The sequence below is a fragment of the Grammomys surdaster genome, unplaced genomic scaffold (genome assembly GCF_004785775.1).
Source record: "Grammomys surdaster isolate TR1022 unplaced genomic scaffold, NIH_TR_1.0 170, whole genome shotgun sequence".
NCBI lineage: Eukaryota > Metazoa > Chordata > Mammalia > Rodentia > Muridae > Grammomys > Grammomys surdaster.
In genome coordinates this window covers 9,301,179-9,325,632 of record NW_021604618.1, presented here as the reverse complement: position 1 = coordinate 9,325,632, position 24,454 = coordinate 9,301,179, and the positions used below count along the sequence as shown (strand labels likewise).

The 24,454-nt window shown below is 42.1% G+C and overlaps 1 pseudogene; it reads left to right on the top strand.

The window, feature by feature from the left end:
* Nucleotides 1–1,905: 1,905 nt before the first annotated feature.
* The window catches only part of LOC114620722, a 46,526-nt pseudogene continuing 23,977 nt past the window's right edge, over nucleotides 1,906–24,454 (top strand).

Sequence of the window (24,454 nt, the reverse complement as noted above, 5' to 3'; positions counted from 1 at the left end):
GGCCTCATCCCCTTGAACGACAAATAAACCCTTCCTCCATTAAGCTGTTTCTTGTCATGTATTTTGTCACAACAATGAGAAAAGAAGCTAAGGCAATGCCATCCACTTACCTTGGGATTCTGCCAGCAAGGTTATCACCAGATGAGGTCCCCTGATCGTGGGCCTTTACAAGTGTGAGCCACAATAAGGCCATTTTCATAAAACTCGCTCCATTGTGTTACCGTCTTTGGTAAAAGAAAACGAATAAGGGCTCAGTAGGCCATCCTCACCAATAGGAAAACAGACCACGCATTTTGTATACATCATGTATAGTCTTCAGTGGAAATAAGAGCAGCCACATGTCTTTCTACGGATGAGTCTGTCATCATGTAAAATTCACAAAGCCAAGTCTCTGCTAACAATTGAACTGAAGAAATGTGCTGTGCCTATACCACTAAACAGCCTGGGATAAAAAAAAAAAAAAAGACGAAGGGCTAAGGTATGATTCACATGAATGGGACTGGGAATAGTATACAAAGTGAAAGTAGCCACTCATATGTTTGGATACAGTGGTTCCATTCACTTCGAAGCCGAGCACAGAGATGCAGTAATGAAGGTCCATGGCTGATGGTCCAGACTACAGTTCAATTCTCTACCACATGAACAACACTGCTCCAAACCATATCATTTTTCTCTGTCAGAAGGTCACCTCCCTGCAGATAATTGTGTCCTTAGAATAATTCTGAACATCCCGCTGCTATGTTCTATGGAGTTGAAGAGAGAAGATGCACATAGGTTTTGGGTTCTGGCTTGATGAAGATTCAGTCAGACAACACTGTAGATTCAAAATGACCCAGGAATGGCTGCTGCTGCTGCTGCTGCTATTATATAAATGGATGAACATCAAAATAGGATGCCAGCCATTCAGCTGAATTTAGCTCAATCTTTAAGCTACTGCCTATACGTTATCCCAAGGACTGTGGAGCATTTGTCCTAGAGGGTTCAAAGGATGGGAGCAGGGAGCCCATCAGCTTTGGGTATTTCATGATCCTGTTAGAGAATTTGAAGGTATCCAAACTCTGATTCTTCTCTGGTTGTGGTGTGTGTGTGTGTGTGTGTGTGTGTGTGTGTGTGTGTGTGTGTGAGAGAGAGAAACAGAGACAGACAGAGAGACAGACAGACAGAGAGACAGAGACCAGAGAGAAAGAGAGAAGAAAGAGAATTTGTACACATGAATGCAGTGCTCTTTGGAGCCCAGATGAGGGTGTCAGATTCCCCTGGAGTTGGAGTTACAGGCAGGTGAGCCACCTTATGTGAATGCCAGGAACTGACCTTGCATCTTAGAGCATACACACCATTAACCACTCAACCATCTCTCCAGCTACCTGTTGAATTTTTCTTATACCGCAAACAAACAAACAAAAAAATATTACATGCCTTTTAAGCATTTCAGAAGCCAGGCCTTCTCTCTATGCAATCTTGGGCTTCACATGAGCAATCTTAACTTTTTCTTGTACCCTGAATATTTCTGCAAATGCATTCAAAACAAGAGGCAAAAGTATCAGTGCCGTGCAGAAGGCAATAGTACGTTAAGAATGCCGTGGCGAATTGAGCTGCACTCTGAGAGCAGATTAAAGTTGTTTGAAATGCTTCAAAGAGAAGGAAAACTTTAATCCCCTGAAGGCCTCCATCAAATCCATAGTCCTTAATTTCAGAAAAATTCCCAAGTCATTTAAAAGGCCCAAATATCATTTTACAGTTTGGAAAGGAGTAACAGAGAACCTTTCTAATGTTTTCCCAACATTCTTCCTTCCTTCAAGGGCTCAGTAAAGCTGAGTCTCCCTTGCAGAGACTGGCCCAAGTGGACTGATGGCCCTCCTGTCTTGGGGGTGGGGACAGCCTTCCCTAGGGTTCTGCCTTGAGTTCATGTCTAATGACTACCTGGAGAATTCCTTCAAACTGCAGAGTCAGGCATTTTTCACTGTTATTTCTGGGCGAGATTCGCATGTCTGTCACTATGTGGAAGAACGCCCAGTCCTTCCAGAATGCAACACTGAAGGAGAGAAAGCGTCCAAGTGAGACGACAAACAAGGCAGGCTGCAAGTGGGTCCATGCTTTGGTCCCTGCTTTCATCAGCTCAGAGGCTAACTCACTTCTCATCCTTTCTGCCCATGGAAATGCTTAGCTATAGCTCATGACCCCAGTGGTCCCAGGGAAGAAAGTCATGGAGCTACCAACATGCCCAGTACTGCACCTAAGAGTCCATCTGTAGCACGGCTGTAGAAAGCATTGAGACAAATACCTTGTTAAGAGTTCTACATGACAAATGAGAAATTTAAGGTGTAGACAGGCTAACTAAACTGCCTGTTGTCATAGCTACTTAGTATTTAATCAGGATTCAAACACAGATATTTTTTAAAAATCGCTGTCTCTGTGTGTGTGTGTGTGTATGTGTGTATGTGTGTGTGTGTGTGTGTGTGTTTATAGGTGTGCAACTTTTCCAGAGCATAGTGGGAAGGACCATACATTGTAGAATTACATTGTAATTAACATATTTCCCGAGCTCTAGTTAAGATAATTACTCATTTAACCCTTCCCAGTAGAGTTAAATGGTATATACTCCTCTGACCTGAGGAAAACTTTCTTCTCCACTGGCCTCTTAGCTCCTGCTTCCTTCCTCCGCCTCTGTAGCTCGGAGGTGGTAGGTGTATGCTGACTACATTTTGCTTTGCCTCCAGCCTACCCTAACACAAAACCCACAGAGGCAACGAAGATAGGAGGAGATTTCAATTGTCATTTGTGTTTGTTGGAGGAGAAGATACAAGAGGGCTTCACCTCGCTGGCTTAGCACACAACGCCAGAACACTGACCTCAGACCACAGCTCCATCACCGATTGCCGGTAATCCTGCTCCAGAGGTGATAGAATGGCCTTCCTTTTTTAAAAAAGGAGATAAAAAAAAAACCCACAACTCTGAAGAAACAGCACTTGCCTTAGTGCTCTGAAAAGTTGGCATCCTTCCAGGACAGACTTATGTACTTGGAAGAAAAAAAGAAAGAGAGAGAGAGAGATGGGATTTGGGCCAAGAATGGTCCTACAAACGAGAGAAATATAGAGCAGGCAGCTGGAGCAGAGCAGCCAAGTGGTACCACCAGCTGCAGGCCCATTAATTAACATTCCCTGGTATGTGGCGGTTCCCGTGACCTTGATTCTTGTTGAATTTACAGAGATAATTTTAACAGAGCCTCTACTTCTCTCACTGGAGTATATTTATCCAAGGAGTACCTTACATATTTCCCCTCATCTCTCCGAGCAGTAAATTTATTCTAATTGCAAAGAGATATAGTAAAAGCCTGATTGAATGCTCGGCAGTTTATAGAGATTTATTTCTGGAGCTTAAGGGGTTTTTTAGAGTGTGTGACTAGAAGGGTTTGAGGGAAGCTGGGGGAAAGAAGCCTAAGAGAAAATGTAGGTTTAATGAATCTATAAAATGACCCTGTTATAGATAAATGTTACTCCACAAGAGTTTGACTGAAACAGCTTGACTGAAGCCAGCATCCATGACAGTCAGTCTGATGTGAGGTGTCTATAGCTTCTCTTTGGGTTTCCCTGGGACAGTTGTTATTTTCTACTCAAGGAGGGGGTGTGTAGATGGAGAGCGGGTAGAAAGTGAATTTAACTGCACATTTCCAAGTACTAACTTACAGGTATGAGAAGAGGCTTGAGGGAACTACCAACACCTGCCCTGCAAGCCCCTGCCATCTCAGAAAATCCCGGAAGCTCTGGATCCTGACAGCCTGCTCTCTGTCTCCGGGTCTGACCAGCAATGGGGAGTCTTTCAGAGCCTAAGGCTCTCCCAGCTAATGATGAGATAGACGGATGCTTCAACCCTAATGCTTAAAATAGGCTCTGCATGCACACACTACTGAACTTTTCCCCGAAAACCCTCCAGGCTTTTGATCCCAGGAGAGACATTCATCTTTTTTGCAGCTGCTTTGCAAGTTCCGCTGGGGCTGAATTTCAGGACTCCCAACTGTTAAACTGGTTACATTGTAAATCTAGCCACAGTGCTGAAATGGAGACATCTGTCCTGGAGGAAGAGGTGAGATGGAAAAGAGTCTCAAGTAGAAGCTATTGGGCAGCAAGACCAGAGTGAAGACACTGAGCTCCTTCGCCACAAGTTGTTTGATGTGTAGGTCAGTCTTTTTTTTTTTTTTTTTTTTTGACTTGATATTGGAGAACCTTGGAGAAAACTGTTCAACCTTTTCACTGTGAAGTGTGACACTGGTACAGAAGAATGAAACCTAGCTAGTAGTGACAAAATTAGTGGTGGTGTCACGAGGTGTCAGGGACAGCGTCTCTTTTGTACCCTGAGGAAAAAAAAAATCAGTATCGTGACTCAGAGTGAGACTCATTTCTACAGTATTTATCCCCTGAGTAGACACCATCTATTAATGTATAGAATGAGATTCAACACATCTGCTTTGAAACTTTATATAAGTGGAGTCTAAAGCCTTGTTCCTTTTGTGTTTGCTTCTTTGGCTCCATCTGTATATGTGGATGCAACTGTAGCTCCTGTTCATTGTAACACTGGTGTTTGGGGAGCACGGTGCTGATGGACATTCTGAGTGTTTCTAGCTTGAGGATGTTGCTGGTGAAGCTAAGGACATTCTTGGGCATGTGTGCAGATACATGTGAGGGTACAGCATGTCTGGTGAGCAAAAGGTCAAGGCTATCCCTAAATTTAAGGACAAAGTCAGCAAGATTTGTCCCTTGTTCGCTCATTCAACAAACACAAACCAAGAAACTACTGCTAAGGATCAGAGATGGGTGGTACCATAGATATTTTTATGTGTCAAGCTGGCAAAGCCATAGAAGATGGCGCATATGCTAAAAGTTAGAATCAGACATTTCAAAGACATGGAAAAGCAGATATGGGGACAGGAGAGTCTTTTGATGTTGCGAAGAGTTTCATGCATGTCAGAGCCACTCAGGATTGTATGAGCAGGAGCTGGGACAAACTGTAGCCATAGAACTGTAGAGTCATTATGATATGGACCAATCCTCAGTCATGTCTCCACGGTGACTATACCAGCTGGCTCATGTGGCTGCTGATAAATACAGTGGTGGGATGGCCAGGCCTCTGCTCTGTCCCTGTGACTTTAGTCTGTCCTCTATTGCTCCAGGTTCCCCACATTTTCCTCTCAACAAGCCAGCCTCTGATGTAAGCTTGGTTCTTCGAGTTAGGCCACAGCATAACCTGGGCTTAGGTTTGACCTTAGTTACTACAGTGGGCATGGCACTGTCAGTGTGCTGCCTAGCTCCTCTGTCCTGCCTTTGGCACTGTTATGGATTAGTTAGGGTTTTCTAAAGGAATAGAACTGATTTATTAGAGTGGCTTACAAGCTGTGATCTGAGTAGTCCAGCAATGGCTGTCTCCTGCCTGAAAGGCCAAAAGTCTGGTAGTTGTTCATCCTTCATGACTAGATGTCTAATATGGTACTGGAGTCCCAGTCTTCCATCTTCATTGTAACCCTAAAGACATAGGTTCTAACACCAGTAAGGGAGTACCTCAGGAACAGGATGAGCTTGTCATGGAGAATGAGACAAGCAGGCAAGAAGTTCTGTGTCCTTTTATGTGGGCTGCTTCCAGAAGGGGTGACCCAGATTTAGGGTGTGTCTTCTCACCTCAAATAATATAGTCCAGCAAATCCTTCATGAGCATGCCCAGCTGCTTGGGGTTTAGTTGATTCCAGATGCAGTCAAGTTGACAGCCAAGATTAGCTAGCACATGCCCCAGGTGTTCACTTCTTTCTGTTTCTCTGCTAGATTTCTCTTGCTGGGCTGCAGGCACCCTCAGCCACAACTAGCACAGGTTAGAAGTCATGAATGAGATGAACCTCCTGCATTGACATGGTCCCAGAGTCACAAATAGAGGCCATAGTTCCATATGACTCTCCAGTGACCAAACTTTCTGACTCCTAGTCCCTAAGACTCTTAGGTCAGAATTGTACATGGAAGTCTTACTTTCCCAGGTCAAGGGTCACAAATGCATTCTCTGATTCATGCAGTTGTTCCTTAAAGTGGGTCAGGGAGGGCTAGTGCTATATAGAATGCCTACCTCTCCTGGCTGCTGGGAGCTTGGCATCCCTTCTTTGTGTCCAGCTTTTCTTCCAAAGAGGAACAGGGAAGAAGCAAGAGAGAATCTTGGACACTCGGGGTTCAAACTTTCTATTCTTATTTTCCCCATTGATGAGGAAATTGGTCATGGTACATTAGTTATGAGCAAAGGAAAATATTGTTTTAGAGTAAAGGAAGAGAAGGTTCAGAGAAGGTTGGCAAATGGGAACCAGAGCAGAGAACCACAGATAAGAAGATGGTTTTATTTGCACACAGCAACTGCACCTGAAGTAACCAGGAGATTATTTAGAAGCAATAAGCAACCACAATTTGAGAGAATTTGTATGACACTTCCATTCTCCTAAACCAAAATACCTGTCTTCTAAACACGTACAAGAACTTGTCTTCCTGTGGAAGAAACCAGAGGGTAGGACTATAGTTAAAATATTTAACCATTATGCCTATCAGGAATGACACAGTCCAGAGACAACTAGGGTTGGCCAGGCTAACATACCAAGTCCCAAGCTTGTCTTAGCTGCCACCAAGCCCAGCACTTTGTTTTGTTGCAGAGAAAAAGTTCCCACTCCAGCTCTGCCCAGAGCAAGGCATGGCCTTGAAATCTGTGTAAGGCAAGCATAACTCAGGACTGAGTCTATCCTAGGTGTTGCTCACACCCAAGACTGCCCCCGGGGACGGTGTTTTGTTCTTGCTTGCCACAAATTCAGGGAGCTCCCAAGGAAACAAGATCTTGTGCTTCCACTCAGAATTAGATCTCCTATTTTCTTCCAGAGTTAGCCCTGAAAACTCTTTATCCATTGGCCAATAAATGCCTGCTATGTGCCTAGGAGACTAAATGATATAACATGATGGGTGCCACAGGATATCTTATAAAAATCTTTTTGGTTTTTGTAGAATCAAATTTCCCATTTTTATTGATTAAATTTGTTCTTTGATTGATTTCATACATATAGAAAGCAAGTCTAGTTTCACTCAAGTCCCATCTATCACCTTCTCACTTCTGGAGTTCCTATTCCATGTTCCTGCCAAGGACAATAAATATAGAGATGTAAGGTTGCTTAAAGAATAAGTGACTGTTGAGTGTCTAAATGGGACATTTATGCCACCTCTGTGAGGCTTAAGGAATGTCACCAAAGAGGAAGAAGAAAGAATAGACCCTGCCGAAGACACAGAGAAGCACTGAGCAAGGCTGTCTTCAGGCCTATAAATGCAATCTCACTGTAGCTGGGTTGCCTGCATCAAGCACAAGACTGGGCCTGTCAACAAGTAATGGTGGATTCCAAGGGGTTCATGGTGCTCTACCTCTCTGTGCTGAATTATTAGCTGCTGATGGATTCAGAGGGAGAGGCAGTCCTTGTCTTCAGTAGTGTACCCAACGATGAGCCACAGGCTCTAACTGATAGTTCCAACCCTGTGGTCACACAGATGGTCCTGGTAAAAATCCATGGGAATAGTTTGTTGGTGGTGGTGGTTGGTTGGTTGGTTTTTTTTCTGTTTTTTTTTTTTAAAGCTCTCAGCTAGACAACAAATGTCATTATTAGGCCCCCTATGGTGCCACCAGTCTTAAATCCCAACACTCAGGAAGCAGAGACAGGCCGATCTCTATGAATTCAAGGCTGGCCTGGTCTACATAGTAAATTTCAGGACATCCAGGGCTACACAGTGAGACCCTGTCTTAAAAGACTTATCATTTCTGGCACCCTCCTCTAGCCCTCCCTTTCCATGGCATAGTCCCTCAAAGCTCAACACTTCTTTAAAATGATAACATGAATACTGTGTTTATTTCTTGTTTAACATGCACAAACCAATACTCAGAATGATTAATGCATTTAACCCAAACTTTATTTTGATAAAATACACAAATATAAAAGTTGCCACCTGAGCCATTTTTAAGTTTGATGCCATAAGATACCAAAGGCAAAACTTTCACAAAGAAAGGCTGCATCTGATATTTTGCCTGCTTAAAAGCTCCATGCCAAGCATTACATAGTGTGGATGCCTGGCTGATGTGAAGAGAAAGGGTCCTAATTTAATATTTCAGTCAACCATCCTGCTGCACAAACTCTCTAGCTGTCATTCCCAGTGAAGGCTGACTTGTCCATACTAAACTTTGGCACAAGTGTTGTTTGTAAGAATATCTGGGTAAGCTAGCTGGGTGTTCCATATGTGCCTTTAATCCTAGCACTCAGGAGTTAGAGACAGGCAGGTAGCTATGAGATAGAGGCCAGCCTGGTCTACAGATGGAGTTCCAGGACAGCCAAGATCACACAGAGAAATCCTGTCTCAAAAAACAAAAACAAAACAAAAAAAGAATATCCATGCTGAAGCTTAATAACCCTTGAAGACCTTAGCCATTTGGTCAAAGCCCTCTTTCCTGATCTAATTAGACCTCAACCTCTGCCACATTCCAACCTGATGACTGCTTTGGATGCCACCTCTGCCAGCCAGTGAGAGCATTCCCTCCCCCTATACCGAGTGTGGCATTGTCTGTTCAAAGGGTAACTAGTTCATAGCAAGGACACTGGGAACTGACAAGCCTTGAAGACATGAAAAAACAGATCTGGGTGGAGTTTTGTTCACTATGATAAAACCTACATGTAGGAATGGTTTTGTAGTCTGCACTCCTATAAAGACAAACTTTATCATTTGCACATGTTCATCCTACAGCTTCAAAGCATGGCTCTGCGGTACCTATCTGCAAACCTTTCTGAAAGGGGACAGGAAGAAACCATCAGTGCTGTGCCAAGGACTCTGGTTTCTAATTCCATACATCCAGCTTGTTGCTGGATCCCTCCACCAGGAGCTACTCAAGGAGCTTCAAATTCAGCTTACATTTAAACTTACATTTAAGCTTACATTTACCTTCTGCTCTCCATCCCAAGCTAATGCCCCTCCTGACATTTTCATTAATCTTAACGGTGTTATTTTACCTGATGGTTGCATTTACAACTTTCAAATGATCTTTGTCTTCTTTTCCCTTGTCTCCGTATCTGGAAAGTTGAGAGCCTTCTGTAATGCCATCTCCAAAGACCTCTTGATGCAATCCTCCCTTCTCATCTCCATCACCAATCGGCTGCTTCGGGGTCTCCTGAGCTCTGGCTGGGAACGCTGTCATGTGGTTTCTTCTTCAGGCTTGTATCTGATCGCTCTACTGTCTGGGTCAATCTTCCTAGGTTCATTTTCAATCCTGTTACTGGAGAGTGGGCTAAGTAAAAGAACAAACTGTGTTTTATTCACTTTCATAATCTCAATTCTTAAAGTAAGGCCCAAAGAAAATAAGCAATAAATACTGGATTGATATTTTATTCCCCTCCCCCTGGAAGTTTTCAGAGGCTTCTTATTCTCTACCAAATGGCATCCTCTCCTGGCATATAAGGAACCCTCAATGTTTGGTTGGCATTTAAACCCTGTTCTCATTTGCCGTTTCTGCCCCATGTGCTGGAAAACGCAACCATTTCTGTGACTATTTCCCACACCTTCGAAGCTGATTGTAACTGCTACTTCCCTCTCCCCTGTGGAATGCACATCCGTTAAAGCTCTGGTCACAATTTTCTAAATTGAAAAACATGTGAACAATAAGCGTGTGTTACTTCTACAGTCAGGAAAGCACTAAGCATTTTCAAATTGTTTTGTTTGAAACCGTGAATGATAAAATTTGTTTTAATCCCCACCCATCTGGGCCATGATCCATTAAACTGGGATTTTACAACAACAGTGATGGTTGCTCATTATATACTCCTTTTAAAAGATTTTATAATGCATGGTTACCTACGATATGTCAAAACACAGAACTGCTCATGAGGTTGCGTGCAAAGGGAATGTGGAAACTGTCAGCAATGTTCACTGACATTCCAGTTCCCTTCTTCTTAAGCAAATTCCTCAACCTTTTTGGACTAAGGGTGGACCCATCACTCTTGCTTTGACCAACCAACAGTCAGCAGAAAAGATGCAAGCGTTACTTCCAGATAAACGTCTTTACCAGTCAGTTAGTGAGGAGTCTTATTTTCTCTCTCCTGTAACTCCGAGCCCTACTGAGCATGAGCAGGAAACACCTTTATCTCTGTAGTTAAAGACTGGGATTGTTGGCTGCTGCCGCATGAGACCACCCACCCTGGTGGATCCTGAGCAGGAGGTAGCTTCAAGCAGTACTGATAACTAAATACCGGAAGACCTTGCCAACTACAAAAGACCAGGATCATTTTTAAATGCATTGCTGGGCATGTAGTTTATAACAAAACAGTGTTAAGAACAGTCCTTCAAGAAAACCAGCTGAAACTAGAGTGAAGAGCACAGTGTTAGGGAATTAAGTTCCTGGAGAGAAAAAGTGTTAGAGCAACAAACACATCAGGGCCTGGGTGCCTGCATGGTGGGAAAGGAAGACTCTGAGACCTCTGCACTAGGCCAGCACTCCAAAACAGTTGAAGGGCACCCATATCTCCCAGCAGAAGTAGATGCATCGTCACAGCTGGAAAGCCACAGAGATCTACCATCCAGGCACCATGTACTAGACCAGCGGCTCTCAACCTATAGGTTGCAACCCCACAGAGACCAAATATAGGATAATCTGCATATGAGACATTTACATTACAATTCATAACTGAAGCAGAAACTTAAGGGTTCTTGGGAAAGTCAGTTGTGTTGAATGGTGTTTTGCTAAGGCAAACACATGAAGAAACACTTCATTGAAGTAGACACAGGTGAAAGACCAAGGTAGACACGTGAAGGAATGTTTCACTAAAGCAGACACAAGAGAGAGGATGTTTTGCTAAAACAAGCACATGATGGGACACATGATGGATTCTTTGCTAATGACAGGCATGTGTTGGTCTGCCTTACATTTCATAGTTGAGCTACATTTGTTGAGCTCCACGGAAAGAAATGTGTCAAACAAAAAGTCTGGTAGTGTGTCACGGCTTCTTGCTGCTTCCATGAATTCCAACTGCTTGGCAGAGTGATATCAACTAAGACAGACTCACGTGCTGGGCAAGACCCATGGAGGACATGTGATGTTTGGAGGGAGTATAAGAAGGACTCCACAGACAGTGATGGAGGCTGAGCTTGGCTTGCTTATAGAGCTAGCTATGATCTTCACTTCCCTGAGAGAGGCACAGCCTCTCCTGTTGTCCCTCCTGGTCCCTCCTACTGACTAGTGCTAAAGGTGAGGCCTTGGCTATCTCTGCTAGGTAGTGCCACTACTACTGATTCATGTTTGCTATTCTGACTCTACTGAACTGACCTGCTGAAATATCCATGAAGTGTAGATTGAGCTGCCACTGTTGACCTGTGAATTGAACCACTGATTTCCAGACAACACAGATGGGAGTTGCTCCAAAGAACCTTTCCAGACAGGTCCACTTTCACCCCCCATATCCTTTCTTCTCCACTACCTCTGGTGGGTGGTGAGCTAAAGGGGAGGTTAAAGCATTTAAGAACTATCATTAAAAGTAGACTTTTAAAAAAATTAAAGTTACACATAACAGTAGTAAAATTGCAGTTCTGAAGTAGTAATAAAAACAATTTTATGGCTAGGGATTACCACAACAAGAGGAACTGTGTTAAAGGGTTGAAGCACTGGAAAAGTTGAGAACCACACTCTAGACTCTGGAAATAGGCCCATATGACAAAAAGGGGAAAGTCCAAAAACGTTCATCAAGTTTGAGTTGAAATCAAAGATCACTAAGCACAGACAGAAAATCAGCATCTGGCTTAGACTCCAACATATGCAACTATTAGGATCATAAGATATAAAGTGTGTTATAAGATGAACAGTGATATTATGTGCTGGCTACTGCTGCTAAGAGTCCTCTAATTTTAACTTAATTTTCATGACCATTCTATGAAACAAGTAGTGGGCACTATTGCTGTCTAACTTTATAAATGAAAAAGCATGTCTAGGTTTCTTCAACATTAGGGAAAATGTAGTTAAAAGGCATGGGAGAACAGGCTGAGGCAGGCTGAGGCAGGTTAAAGCACTTTAAGGCAGGCTGAGGCAGGCTGAGGCAGGCTGAGGCAGGCTGAGGCAGGCTGAGGCAGGCTGAGGCAGGTTAAGGCAGGTTAAGGCAGGTTGAGGCAGGCTGAGGCAGGCTGATGCTGAAGCACAGTATAGTTAGTCATTTGTCTCCCATCAGCTTCGGTGTAGAGAGCTACTGAGTGAAGACTTCAGTCTTAAAGTCTTCATCTCTGGGGCTGGAGAGATGGCTTGGCAATTAAGAGCACTTGCTGTTCTTGCAGAGGACCTGGGTTCCATTCTCAGCACCCACACAGTGACTTCCAGCTCCAAAGAATCTGGCATCCTCTTTTGGCCTCTGTGGACACCAGGCATGCACATGGTGCAAACATACGTATATACACATATATGTGCATAGATACATAGACATGTGTATAGATATATAGATGTGTATATAGATATCTATGTGTATAGATATACAGATAGAGATATATCAATTCAATTAAAAAATAAAATATTTAAATCTTCAAAGTCTTCATCCTTATATTTTTCTGCCTTTCTAATAAAGAATGGTAAAACAGTTTAATAAATGAGGATTGAGAACCTATAAAAAGCAAACTGAAAGACCCTCTAGGGTAAACAGGTAGACCTGAATTTTGAAACGAGGTAGGGGAGAGGGAGAGAGAAAGAGAATCCTACAGACTGAAAAGTAAAACTAATTTAATGAAGGTAATTAGTGAACTGAAGAGTCATTTGAAGAAAATATCCAAGACTTGAAAGGCAAAATAAAAAGAAACAGAAAATTAAAAAAAATAAAAACCCAAAAGGATGAATGAGGAATTGCCAAATAGAATAAGAAATCAGGGTTTTAGCAGCAAGCCTCTCTCCAACTTTGCACCAGTTAATATAGCAAGAGGTGATGTGATCATTCTAGAAAACCCTGTTTAAAAAAAAAAAAGCCAATCCACACCTCCTAAAGTTTCACCCTATTTACAAGTTGTACAAGACAGGCAAAAGAGCTACCTTTCTCTAAGATCCATGACTTCACTATCCCCAGGTCCAACTGTGAGATACAGCAAGTTCAACATGTCAGAGGCAAAGCCACCTTCCCTGCTGGGACAGCACACAAGGCATATCTTGAAGGAGGTTCTCAGATATGATGAGGGGGCTCTTGGAGAGCTACTCTGCTCTGGTGTGATAGAGCAACATGAAACCAAGTGACAGAGGAGAATGTATCTGAAAACTCCGCCTGGCTGGCCCAGACAGTGAGTGCTCTGCTCATGCCTTTCTCCAGTCTTGATCCCACTGCAAAGCATCGTGAGGAGAACTGCAGATTACCTGCCTGGCATCTCTGGGGTAACTTTAGAATTAAAGTCTAGTGCCCATTTAAAAACTTACTGTTTTGACTTTTATCCCTAGAAAATAATTTAATTATTGATTTGTGGACTTTGATTAATTCTAATTTTCTCATCCAAAAGAAACGATAACTGTTTGGTGATGAAATGTTCTCATCGAATTCTTCCACAATGTACACATGTATGGAAACGTCAAATTATAAATTGTAGTTTTGATTTCTCAATTGAAAATAAAGCAAAACCTAAAAATAAATAAATAAATAAATAAATAAATAAATAAGAATAAGAAATCAGAATAAGAAGCCACCTAGTAGTCATTGAATTGGAGTTTTATATAGAAAAGGAAGAATGTAGGAGAGAATCTTTGAAGTAGCTGAGAGTTTTCCTGAACTGAGTGAAATAGAAATATCTAAGCCCACAGATAAGGCAAAGGAAAGCTATACCCTGGACATGCTGGAGAGAAACCGAACAAAGAGAAACTGGAGCACAGCTGGCTAGACAAGAAGGACCATCCAGGGCCTGACATCAGATCATCCACAGATTTCCTGAGAGCATTCATGAAGAAGGCAGAACAGGGAAACCAAGTATCCACAGACAGAAGGAAAATAACCACCCACTGCTCATGCAGAGAGGTTGCATTTCATAAAGGTAAGCAAAACAGACATTTAAAGATAAACAAAACCCCTTAGCCGTTCACTAAAGAATCTCACAGCCTTCGGGATTCATCTAAAATATCATTTATTTTTACAAGCAACTGTGTCTAGAATCTCCCTTTTGGAATCCCAGTAGCATTTTACTTGAGCCTTTTATTTTCAATGTTTGTCAGCTTCCTGTGCTGTTAAAGTTCTGTGTGCTTTTTTTTTTCTCTTCTGCCTGCAACACTCATTATAGACTCAGAACACTTGACCAACTCTGATTGCTTTCTTTCTGCACAGTCATGACCCTTCCATGCAGAGGGCGTTAACTGTCCGACAGCATCAACTGGCCACTCTCTCATGTGTGTCACGGACTATCAGCACTAGAAGATACCCCAGAAAAGATAAACTCTTGGGGTTTTTAAGCGTCCAACTCCAGTCAGGTGGAGACAATGTACTGCGGAGACAATGACAAATTAAGCATTTTATTGCTTTTTACCCAAGTACTAATCTTCATGGCTGTGGATCTAGTCATATGCCAGAGAACATTGCACTTTAGACGATAAGTTAACATGAAATTGGCATTACATTTTAAGACACAGTAGTTCCACATGTCTGATAACGTGTCCTGAAAATATTCAATAAGACTTTTGCTCTCAAATCTGAAATTGTTTCCTTAAGAATGTTGAACTCAATCCTGTATTTCTGTAATTGTATCAGTTAGATGATGAGAAATTATAACCATGGGAGAGGAGTATTTTAATCATAAAACAGGGTATTGTTAGAAGAAAAAAGAAATATAGTCCAAGGAACGTGAACTACACTCTGTCAGTGAGAATTCTTGGCATGTAGCTTCAGAAGTCATTTTGCGTGGAAATGAATAAAACATAAACAGAACGCTTTATCTTGGATATGACAAGAGACTTCAAGACTGAAATGTGCATTAAGATAACATTCCAAACCTATCCTTTCAAGTTTCCAGCCAGGAATTTGTTTTTATAATTTCTTTGCAGTTGGCAAACAGTTACTTACCCTCGGCTTGAGAAATCCATTTTCGCGCTGCTGGTCCTGAGCCTGTCGTGTGTAACTGTTGACCCGCTGGGTGACCTGGACTGATTCACTGCCCTGACTCCAACCCAGAGGAAAGGCTTGGCTCTCTCAAGCTCCTTCTACCTTTAAAATCTATGACTCTAGCTTATGGTTCATGAAAACATCATAAAAAATTCTCGCCAGGATTAGGTTTCTTAAAAAGTTGAGATGGTTTAGTTAGTGTTCTGCGAGTAGTCAAAGCCAACTGTGAATTACACCTAAACTGTGACGCCTGTGGCCATATGGTGACCTGCTTGGTTTAGTGCTAGTTAGCAGCTGATATGTGTGATTTGTTTGTTTGTTTGTTTGTTTGTTTGTTCAAGGTTTTTTGGAGGGGCACAGGGTGTTCATGTGTAGGTGTTTGTATGTGTAGGCCAGAGATCAACCTTGGGTGTCAGTTCTCAGGAGCTAGTCACATTGTATTTTGAGATAGTCTTTCCCTGAGACCTGTGACACACTGACTAGATTAGACTGGCTGGTCAACAAGGCCCAAGGTTCTGCTTGTCTCCACCTCCCCAGTGCTGGGATTACAAATGCACCACATACAGCTTTGTATGTAGATTCTGGGTACCAAACTAAGGTCCCCATATCGGCATGGAAGGTATTTTAAAGGTTTAGTTATCTCCCCAGTACAAGCCATGTGTGTTTTAAGTCAACAATCCCTTTTGGAGTTCCCAAACTGTCTCAGATTTTTAGACACAAATAGCAAATATCTATGTGTCCACCACCCACAAGATAACTGTAAGCATATTTCCCCAAGCTGATGGCCAGTGTAGACACTATTCATGCTGCCCAAGTGCTTAAGCCTCATCACTGCTGGTGAAGTGAGGGCTGCTAGCCTTCCACTGAGACCCTGAGATGAAAGGGCTTCTTTGCCTAAAGCCACACCCAGTTCTCAGGCTTGTGACCCAATGGGTCCAACTCTAAAGGGCCATGTCAACGCCTACATTCCTGAAAGATGAACTGAGGCTATTACTGTAGGCGTATTTACTACTGTTGCAGGTTAGCTTCTCCCCCAGCATGTGCCTCCATGGAGCATGCCCCAATAAACTCGCTGCACAGACAGGCCAGCATTAGCCTGCTCCCTTGCACAGATGGGCCAGCCTTAGCCTGCTCCATAGAGGTTTTGTCCTAGCCAAGCCACATATGGACCTGAATTCTAAATTGAGTTCTCTTTGTTTCTAGAGGTAGACCTGGAATTTGTTTCAGCAAAATAGAAATAGAGATGACCACCTTGTAGAATTGTTTATTATAACAAAATTTGGAAACTAATACCAAGTACACAGTAAATGAACAGTTAAAGTTCATACTCATGGAACAATCACCATGTATCAGACTCTAGTTTATGGATGTTTCCACAAATGTACTCTGTGGGGACAATGACATCCTTATTTTATAGAGGAGAAAAACCAAGTCACAGATACGTTAAGTAACTTCATCAAGATCACACAGCTAATAAATCACAGTCAAGAAAACAAACCACACAGCCAGACTGCAGAACCAATATTCTTCATTAAAACTCTACTGCCTCTTTGCTAGCAAAGAAAGAAAACGTAAAATAAATATGTTTTGTCTGACAGTAAGCAAAAGAAGCATGAATTTTTATTCCTGTACGTTCCATGGGTTTTGCTTATTTTTGCTTCAGATCAACCCTTGATACAAAGGGTGGGTGAAATGTCAGGGGGCTGCCTGGGCTCGTGTCTTGGAACCTAGTTAGTTAGTCAGTGACTCCAGATTGATCATCAGACCACTAGAGTCAATACAGCACTTATTTTTGTTGTCCATTTCTGTTTTAATGAAACTTGGGCTGGGTTTCTTTCTTCGTGAACCCTACTGAGTGTAGGGTCAATAAATAAAATAAAGACATTTCACTAGTTGGGTAGTAATTTCATGTACTAGAGGGTTCGTGTTCTATCTCTTCCTATAGTGTTATACTTCTGTCTCCCCAGGATTACTGAGAAGGACTCATGGAAGGTGAGGGGGACTGTGACAAAGGCCCCATCATTCCCTCCTCCCCTCCCCTAATTACAGTGCATAATTGTGTTCCCTTCAGACTGGTTAGGACCCAAGGGAAGCCATTATTTCCCATGCTGACTTTACTGAAATCAGGTTTGCACCATAATTTCTCTCCTGGGGAAAACTACATCAATGGTGCTTGTTTGGGCCCCGTTAATACTTTGTAAGTCAGAGGAGTCCCTTGCTCTTTTTAAGGCACAAGTCTGCTAAAGTTTTTACAACTTGCAAATGAAATGGTTTTTCATCTTCTGCTATGAGACAGCTAAAGTGGAAGAGAGCGCCTTCCACACCATATAAATTAAGCATCTGAGTAATATACAGTCCCAGGTACTGTTGCCAGACTAGCATAACTGAATAAAGTCAACAGACTAAATGTTCCCTTGGCAGTCGGCAAGGGTATGAGATATAGCACCTGGGGCTGTCCCCATGGGTCCCCTCATTAAATCACAGCCAAGAGCTCAGAATCCCAGTATCCCAAGAGATGCAGGAGCTGGTGTATGGAGCACTCATCCTGTTCTAAGTGACATAGTTGTCACCCCTCTTGTTGGAGGGAGTAGAAACTCTCAGAACAATAAAGAGAGTGGAGGGGGGAGGGGAGTGCAGGAATTTCCCTTCAATTTGAGAAGATTCGTTACTTATGTGTCATCCATAAAATGGTGGGTTTTCACTATATCAGAGAAAAACCCAATGTTGTGGGGGCATTTTGTCTATGGATCCAATATTTATTTTCAGGCCAGGAAAACATAGAAAACATTTCTCTCTCCCCTAGTTTCTAGGTGTTGGTCAACATCTGAGTTTTCAGGAGAAGTCTTGGTCTACAAAGGGTGGTAAGAACAACACATGCAAACATCTATGTTCAGGCTCTACGTATTTGGTTCTTTTCATGGATAGCTTCAGGGGTGGGGACCCAGTCCTCTGTCATCTGCTTTTTGAGCAAATGGAGCTTTAAAAATTAGAATATGGTTTTGAACTTATCCACTCTACCCTGGGAGAGTTCAGGCAGCCCGTGGAGAGCCGGGATGAGGAACCAACAGATGCATTCATTTAGTCAGTAGAAATTCCCGCTACACTTGGTGATTTGCATGTGGTCTGTGCGTATGACATATGAATGTGTTTGTACGGAGAGTGCTTCGGGTGGAGGCCACAGGTTAACATTCGGTGTCTTCCTCAATAGCTCTTCGGCTTGTTTTTTAGGACAGATCTCTCATTGAAGCCAGAGCTTGTCAATTCAGCAAGGACAGCTGGCCAGTGAGGTCCAGGAATCCACCAGTCCCTGCCTCTCCGGTAGTGAGGTTATGGGTACATCTCACCCAGCTTTTAACATGAGTGCTGGACATCTGAACTCAGGTCCTCATGCTTGTGTGACAAGCACTTTACCAACCAAGTCATTTTCTAAGCCCTGGAAATCTATTTTTAGATCATATTCATTATACAGTAGACAAGCAGGACCCTCTGTCCTCCCTATAAAGGCCTATCAGAATCAAGGACGAGGAGGGGACTATGAACAGTGGAACGTTGTGATCTTTCTTAACATGGTTGATGCAGCATCTCCAAAGAGGAATACGTGGAAAGAAAAGGAGTGGCTATGGCAGTTATGGTGTTTACTGACCCCTGGGCAATTGTAAGGCATGATGATCCCTTTATGGTGAAGGAGAAGGGTGTAGTGGTGCCTTAGACCTTTCCATAAGATCTAGTACAGAGACAGTCCTGGGCACACTAATATCTTCATGTTCTTTTAGAAAAAAAAAATAACAAAGAAGAAAAACTTCCCAGGGCCTGGGTTATGAATGTGGCCTTGAAAATGTCAACAGACTTATTGTCTTGTTGAGTCTGCAGCCACACAGCAGCACAGCAGGTGTGAGTGTCCCCCCCACTTCAGAGGCAGCTCACTTTGAAGCTGGAGAATCAAGGACACTGGTACCTTCAAGGAAACAGGGATATAATTATCAAACGCCCCCTTTGCCAGTGACCTTCCATTCCTCGGGCTTCTCCGACTCCCTCTGCTGGCACTGGCCCAGGTCCTCACAGACAGAGCTCAGTGTCTCAGACACTCAGATGGAGAAGTGACCCCTCAAACACCCTTTGAAATTGTTCCTAATCTCTTCCTACTATACTGCTTTCCTGACATAAATCTACCAGCCCCAGGGGCCTCAAACCCCTTCTACTGGCCCACGCAGACCGGAGTCTGGGCAGCTACAGTGTGGAGTGTGCGCTTTCCTTTCCTCACCTGCCCCACCTGTCTGGGATCTCGGACCCCAGTGTGTCTGAGAAGGTTCAAACATAATCTCCTAGCTACTTGCCAAGCTCCATCCTCACCTCTATCCTCAAAGCCTGACTTCTCAAGGCCACAGGAAGCTCAGAGTAGGGGCTCTTAACTGTTGCATTTGAGATGTTGAAAGCGGGAGTCTAATAGACTGAGTGAAGGAAAACAAAAGAAAAATAATGCTGAAGAATCCATCTACTCAGAATACCTCAGGGCAGTTTCTCAGCTGTAGCCAGTCTAGTATTTGGGCTCCTTGTCTTCAAGGAGAAAACCCTGGACTGTTTACTAGCATTCTATGAGTCAAGAGTCCAGATTCAGGGTTCTACAACACTTCTACCCTGCTTCTTTACACACACCACCACCACCACCACCACCCCATATAGTAGTCTTGGTCCTAAGAGACCCACTGAATTGTAAGGATTCTTTCAGAATACCCAGAATGTATTCTACATCATTACAAAACAATAATTGCTGCTGATATATATTATTTAGTAAAATTCTATTTTCTAGACTTCATAAAAACTATCTAAACTTATAGATTTTTTTTTCTGGAAAAAAATCAGAAGCATTATTCCCCATAAAGTTTGGAACAGATTAGGAATACACATTTCACTGTTATGATTAAGATGTCTTGAAAATTCTAGAACATTGCTTATCAACTGGTAAAGATTCCACTTCATAGTAGAAACTGAGCAATATCCAGAGCCAGCTTCAGTTGTCACAACTTTGGAGCTGCAAGGGCTACTGGTATCTAGTGTGGGAGGAGCCAGGATGAGATACCCAACTGTGATGCACAGGGTAACCCATGACATAGGATCATCCCATGACAAAATCAAGATCATTGGAGCTGAGAAGCAATGTTCTACAGGATACAAAAATAACCATCAAATGTAAATAATGGATGAAGCTAAGGAGACCATTAGCGTTCATGCCATTAATTGTGAGTAATATGGCTCCCCTAGAGATCCTTAAATAGGTTTGAGCACTGCTCAGTGATGGAGAACTTGCTTAACTATACAAGCTCTGATTCTGTCCCGAGCCCTACGGAGAAAAATACCATAGGTGGATAAAATGTCTTCAATTACGGGCCAAAAAGGAGTCTTTAAATTTTCTGATAGGTTTATTGAGTTCACAAGAGCACACTTAGCAAACATTAGTTATTAAAATCTGCTATAGCACATAAAGGTTATGATGCCCTTCGAGGCCAGGGAGTCAACTTTAAAATGTTTTGGTGTGCTTTTCTTTTTAATTTATCGAATTATTTATGTGTGTATATGGGGGGGGAAGGCACACAGTGTGCCGCAGTACATATGTGGAGGTCAACTCTAGGCAACTTGTTCTCTCCTGCCACCTTGTGGGATCCAGGGATCAAATTCATACCATTAGGCTTGTGAACAAGTGCCCCTACTCACTGAGCAATCTCACTGCTAGCCCTGCACCCCAACACTGCCACAAAAAAGTCCTTTTTAAGATAAATTTTACACTGTAGCCCAGGCTAGTCTTCAACTGCAACAATCCTCTTTGGAGTGCTGAGATTAAAAGTTTAGATTATCTTACCCAATTAACTTTAACATTTTAATGGCCTTAAACTACAGCCCTGCAATACAAAACATTAAAAAAAAAAACCCTTAAGAAAATGCTAAACACTTTGATTTTTTTATCCTGGTAAAAATAGCTATCATCATTTGTATAACTTGCAAATGCTGGTAAGGGTGTGGGGAGAGAGAAACCCTTGTTCATTGCTAAAGGGAACAAAAGGTAATATAGCTACTATAGAAATCAGTATAACATTTCCTCAAAGTAACTAAAAATAGAACTACCATGCCTGCCTCAGCTGCAGCACTCTTGGGTATATACCCCAGAAACTATACGTTATACGGTAACATGCTACAGAGAAATTAACATGCTACAGAGAGATTAACATGCTACAGAGAGATTAACATGCTACAGAGAGATTAACATGCTACAGAGAGATTAACATGCTACAGAGAGATCAACATGCTACAGAGAGATTAACATGCTGCAGAGAGATTAACATGCTACAGAGAGATTCGCACATCCTCTTTAATTACTGCACTATTCACAATAGCCAGGAAATAAAACCAGCAACTAGAGGCCCATCAATAGATGAATGGATAAAATGTGGCACAGACACACACTGGAACTTGATTCATCTGTAAAACGAACAAACAAATTAATTAATTAATTAATTAATAAGAAAAGAAGAAATTACAACTTTGGAGGAAATGATAGAAATGGAGATTAGTGTGTTAAGTAAAATAAGCCATGATCAAAACAATAAATACCACTTGTTTTCTCACATGAGGAATCTAGAGGTGTGTGTGTGTGTGTGTGTGTGTGTGTGTGGTGTGTGTGTGTTACATGAAAGAGAACCATGAGAGGGAAGAAAGAACGTTAACAGGAGAGAGTCGGAAGTAGGGAAGGGTAATAGAACACGTGATGTGAAAGCAGAATATGAGTCTGGCTTATGGAGAGGAAGGGGACCAGCAAGAGGGGGCTGGAGGGGCTGGAAAGATGGCTCAGTGCTTAAGAGCACTTGGTTGCTCTTTCACAAGACTCAGGCTTGAGGACTAGCATCCACAGGGTAGTTTACAGCCATCTCAGTTCCAGGGAATCCAACACCTTCTTCTGACCTCTGCTGACACCAGACACACATGTGCTGCACAGATATACACACAAACAAAACATTCATATAAATAAAATTTTTAAAAAAACTAGAGGGAATGAAGAAGAAGAATGGGGGGGGGACAAATAAGAACAAAGCATAATGACAAAGATGAATGAAAATGCCATAGGAAACCCCATCACTTTGTATGCTAAGCCAAAAGCTTAATCTTAAAACCCATATGAAACCAAAATACGCACAGCTTCCCAAACTGTAAGCAGGAGTCCAGAGCTACAGTCAAAGGTAGTTTAAATCTCCCAAAACTATTTGAGGAAAATGTAGATATAAACAAACATCCCTTTTAAGATGGCAATTTCCCCAGAGTCCTTAATAAGGATAGTACTCCAACACATCACTGGACATCAATAAGTAAAATAAAAATAGATCACTATGATCCAGCAGACATAATCTTCTTCAAGGGAGGGCCTATGATTTGTTTGTCTTTCTGTCCCAAGAGCTGACACATATCATAAGCCCAATGTTCAAGAATTAATGAAATAAAAAATACACAAAGAGAGGCCTGGAAATAATGCCTCAGCAGTTAGAAGCACTTGCTGCTCTGGCAGATGACCTGGATTCAATTCCTAGAAATAACATGTTAGTTCAAAACAGTCTACAACTCTAGTTCCAGGGATCTGACACCCTCTTCTGGCCTCTGCAGGCACCAAGCACACATTTATTGCATAGATATACATACAAGCAAAACACCTGTACATACTGTGTGTGTGTATGTACACTCACATGTTTGTGTGTATGCATGTATACACAAAAACAAAGAGTTGACTTGTCATATATTGACTTACAACCTCAACAATTATAATACAACATCTGAGAACCCATATCTGGAAAGCTGGATGAACAGTCAATATCTTAATATAAGGTCCTATCTCATGCTACAACTATGAAATGGATAGTACAAGCTAAAAATAGAGAGCCCATAGGAATGACCACTGATATTTAGTAAGGACAATAAACTTAAGTTTTAAACGTTAAAGACTTGTGTGCTTCTAGAAGTATCTATATGCAAATAACCTAACTATGTAAACAGTTTCCTTCACTTTATGATAAGACTTTGGGAAGTGAGGGAAAGGAGAGAGAAAAGAATAATGAAAACCCAGGAATTTTTGGAAAATGATCAAAAGCTTTTCCCTTCTTAATCACTTCTGTCCAAACTCATCCATTTGCCCCAGAACCCATAATATTATAAAGGTATTCATTTCATATCTTTAAGGATTTGAAAATACTACCATCAAATTTATTATAATCTCATATAGACATGTAGAAACAGTGGTCCATAGACAGTGTTCAACAAAAAACACAATCCAAAAACTCATTTTCTGTGGAATAAAGTCTGAAACTTAGAGACAAGAGAAAAAAATACCATTTTCTGAAGTCTTGCTGAGTGCCAGACATCCTCTCATGGAACTTGTCATGCATTCTTCCAATTAGTCCTCACCACTTAAACCTTAGTTTCTATGACACCACGTTTTATGTTTTAAACTAATTATTTACATTTTAGGTGGTGCTACAGGCATTCTATCACTGAGATACATCCCTAACACCCAGCCTACTTTTTGGTGAGGGGCAGAGTCTCACTGTGTAGCTCAGCCTGCTCTTGAACTTACTATGTAACCAAGTCTAACTGAAAAACTCCATCTTCATGACTCAGCCTGTAGGCTTAGACTTCTCAAAACCTACTAAGTGTTCTTAAACAATTTAACTTCTCTCCTAGTCCTATAGAGATAGTAGAAAGAAAAGGTTAATAGGCCAAGGAAAATATAGACCTGTTTAAAAATAGTTCTTTGGGACGATTCCAATCTTCACTGTCAGGATATCAGCAATTCAGTCCACACAAATCATCATTGGTAGCTTGATCTACTCACAAACACCATTCATGAATAAGCAATGGCAGTTCAATCTAGTAGAAACTGCAAGCATCTGCCAAATGACCTGAGTCCCTGAAAGTAGCAAGAAGCCACTGGAATATCATGAGAAGTTCTTTGGTGTGTTTCTCTTTACAAAGTCACAATAAATAATGATCAGCAAAGAATGCAAGGGGAACCAACGCCACAGTGTCGTCAGCGAAGATGAGCATGAGCAAAGCCCAAACAAAGACCAGCAAAGAGTGGCAAGGTGAACCAATGCCACAGCATCACCCACTGTCTGTTAGGTTAGGCTTCTACCCTTTCCACACATCACGTGTCAACCATCTGCTCCAGCAAAACATCACATGCCCTTTTCCCAGGCAGCTTCCAGAAAAATACTATGTGTCTGTTCTCAGTAAAACATCCTCCCATGTGTCTGCTTCAGCAAAACATCCTCTCATAAGACAGTTTCCAGAAAAACA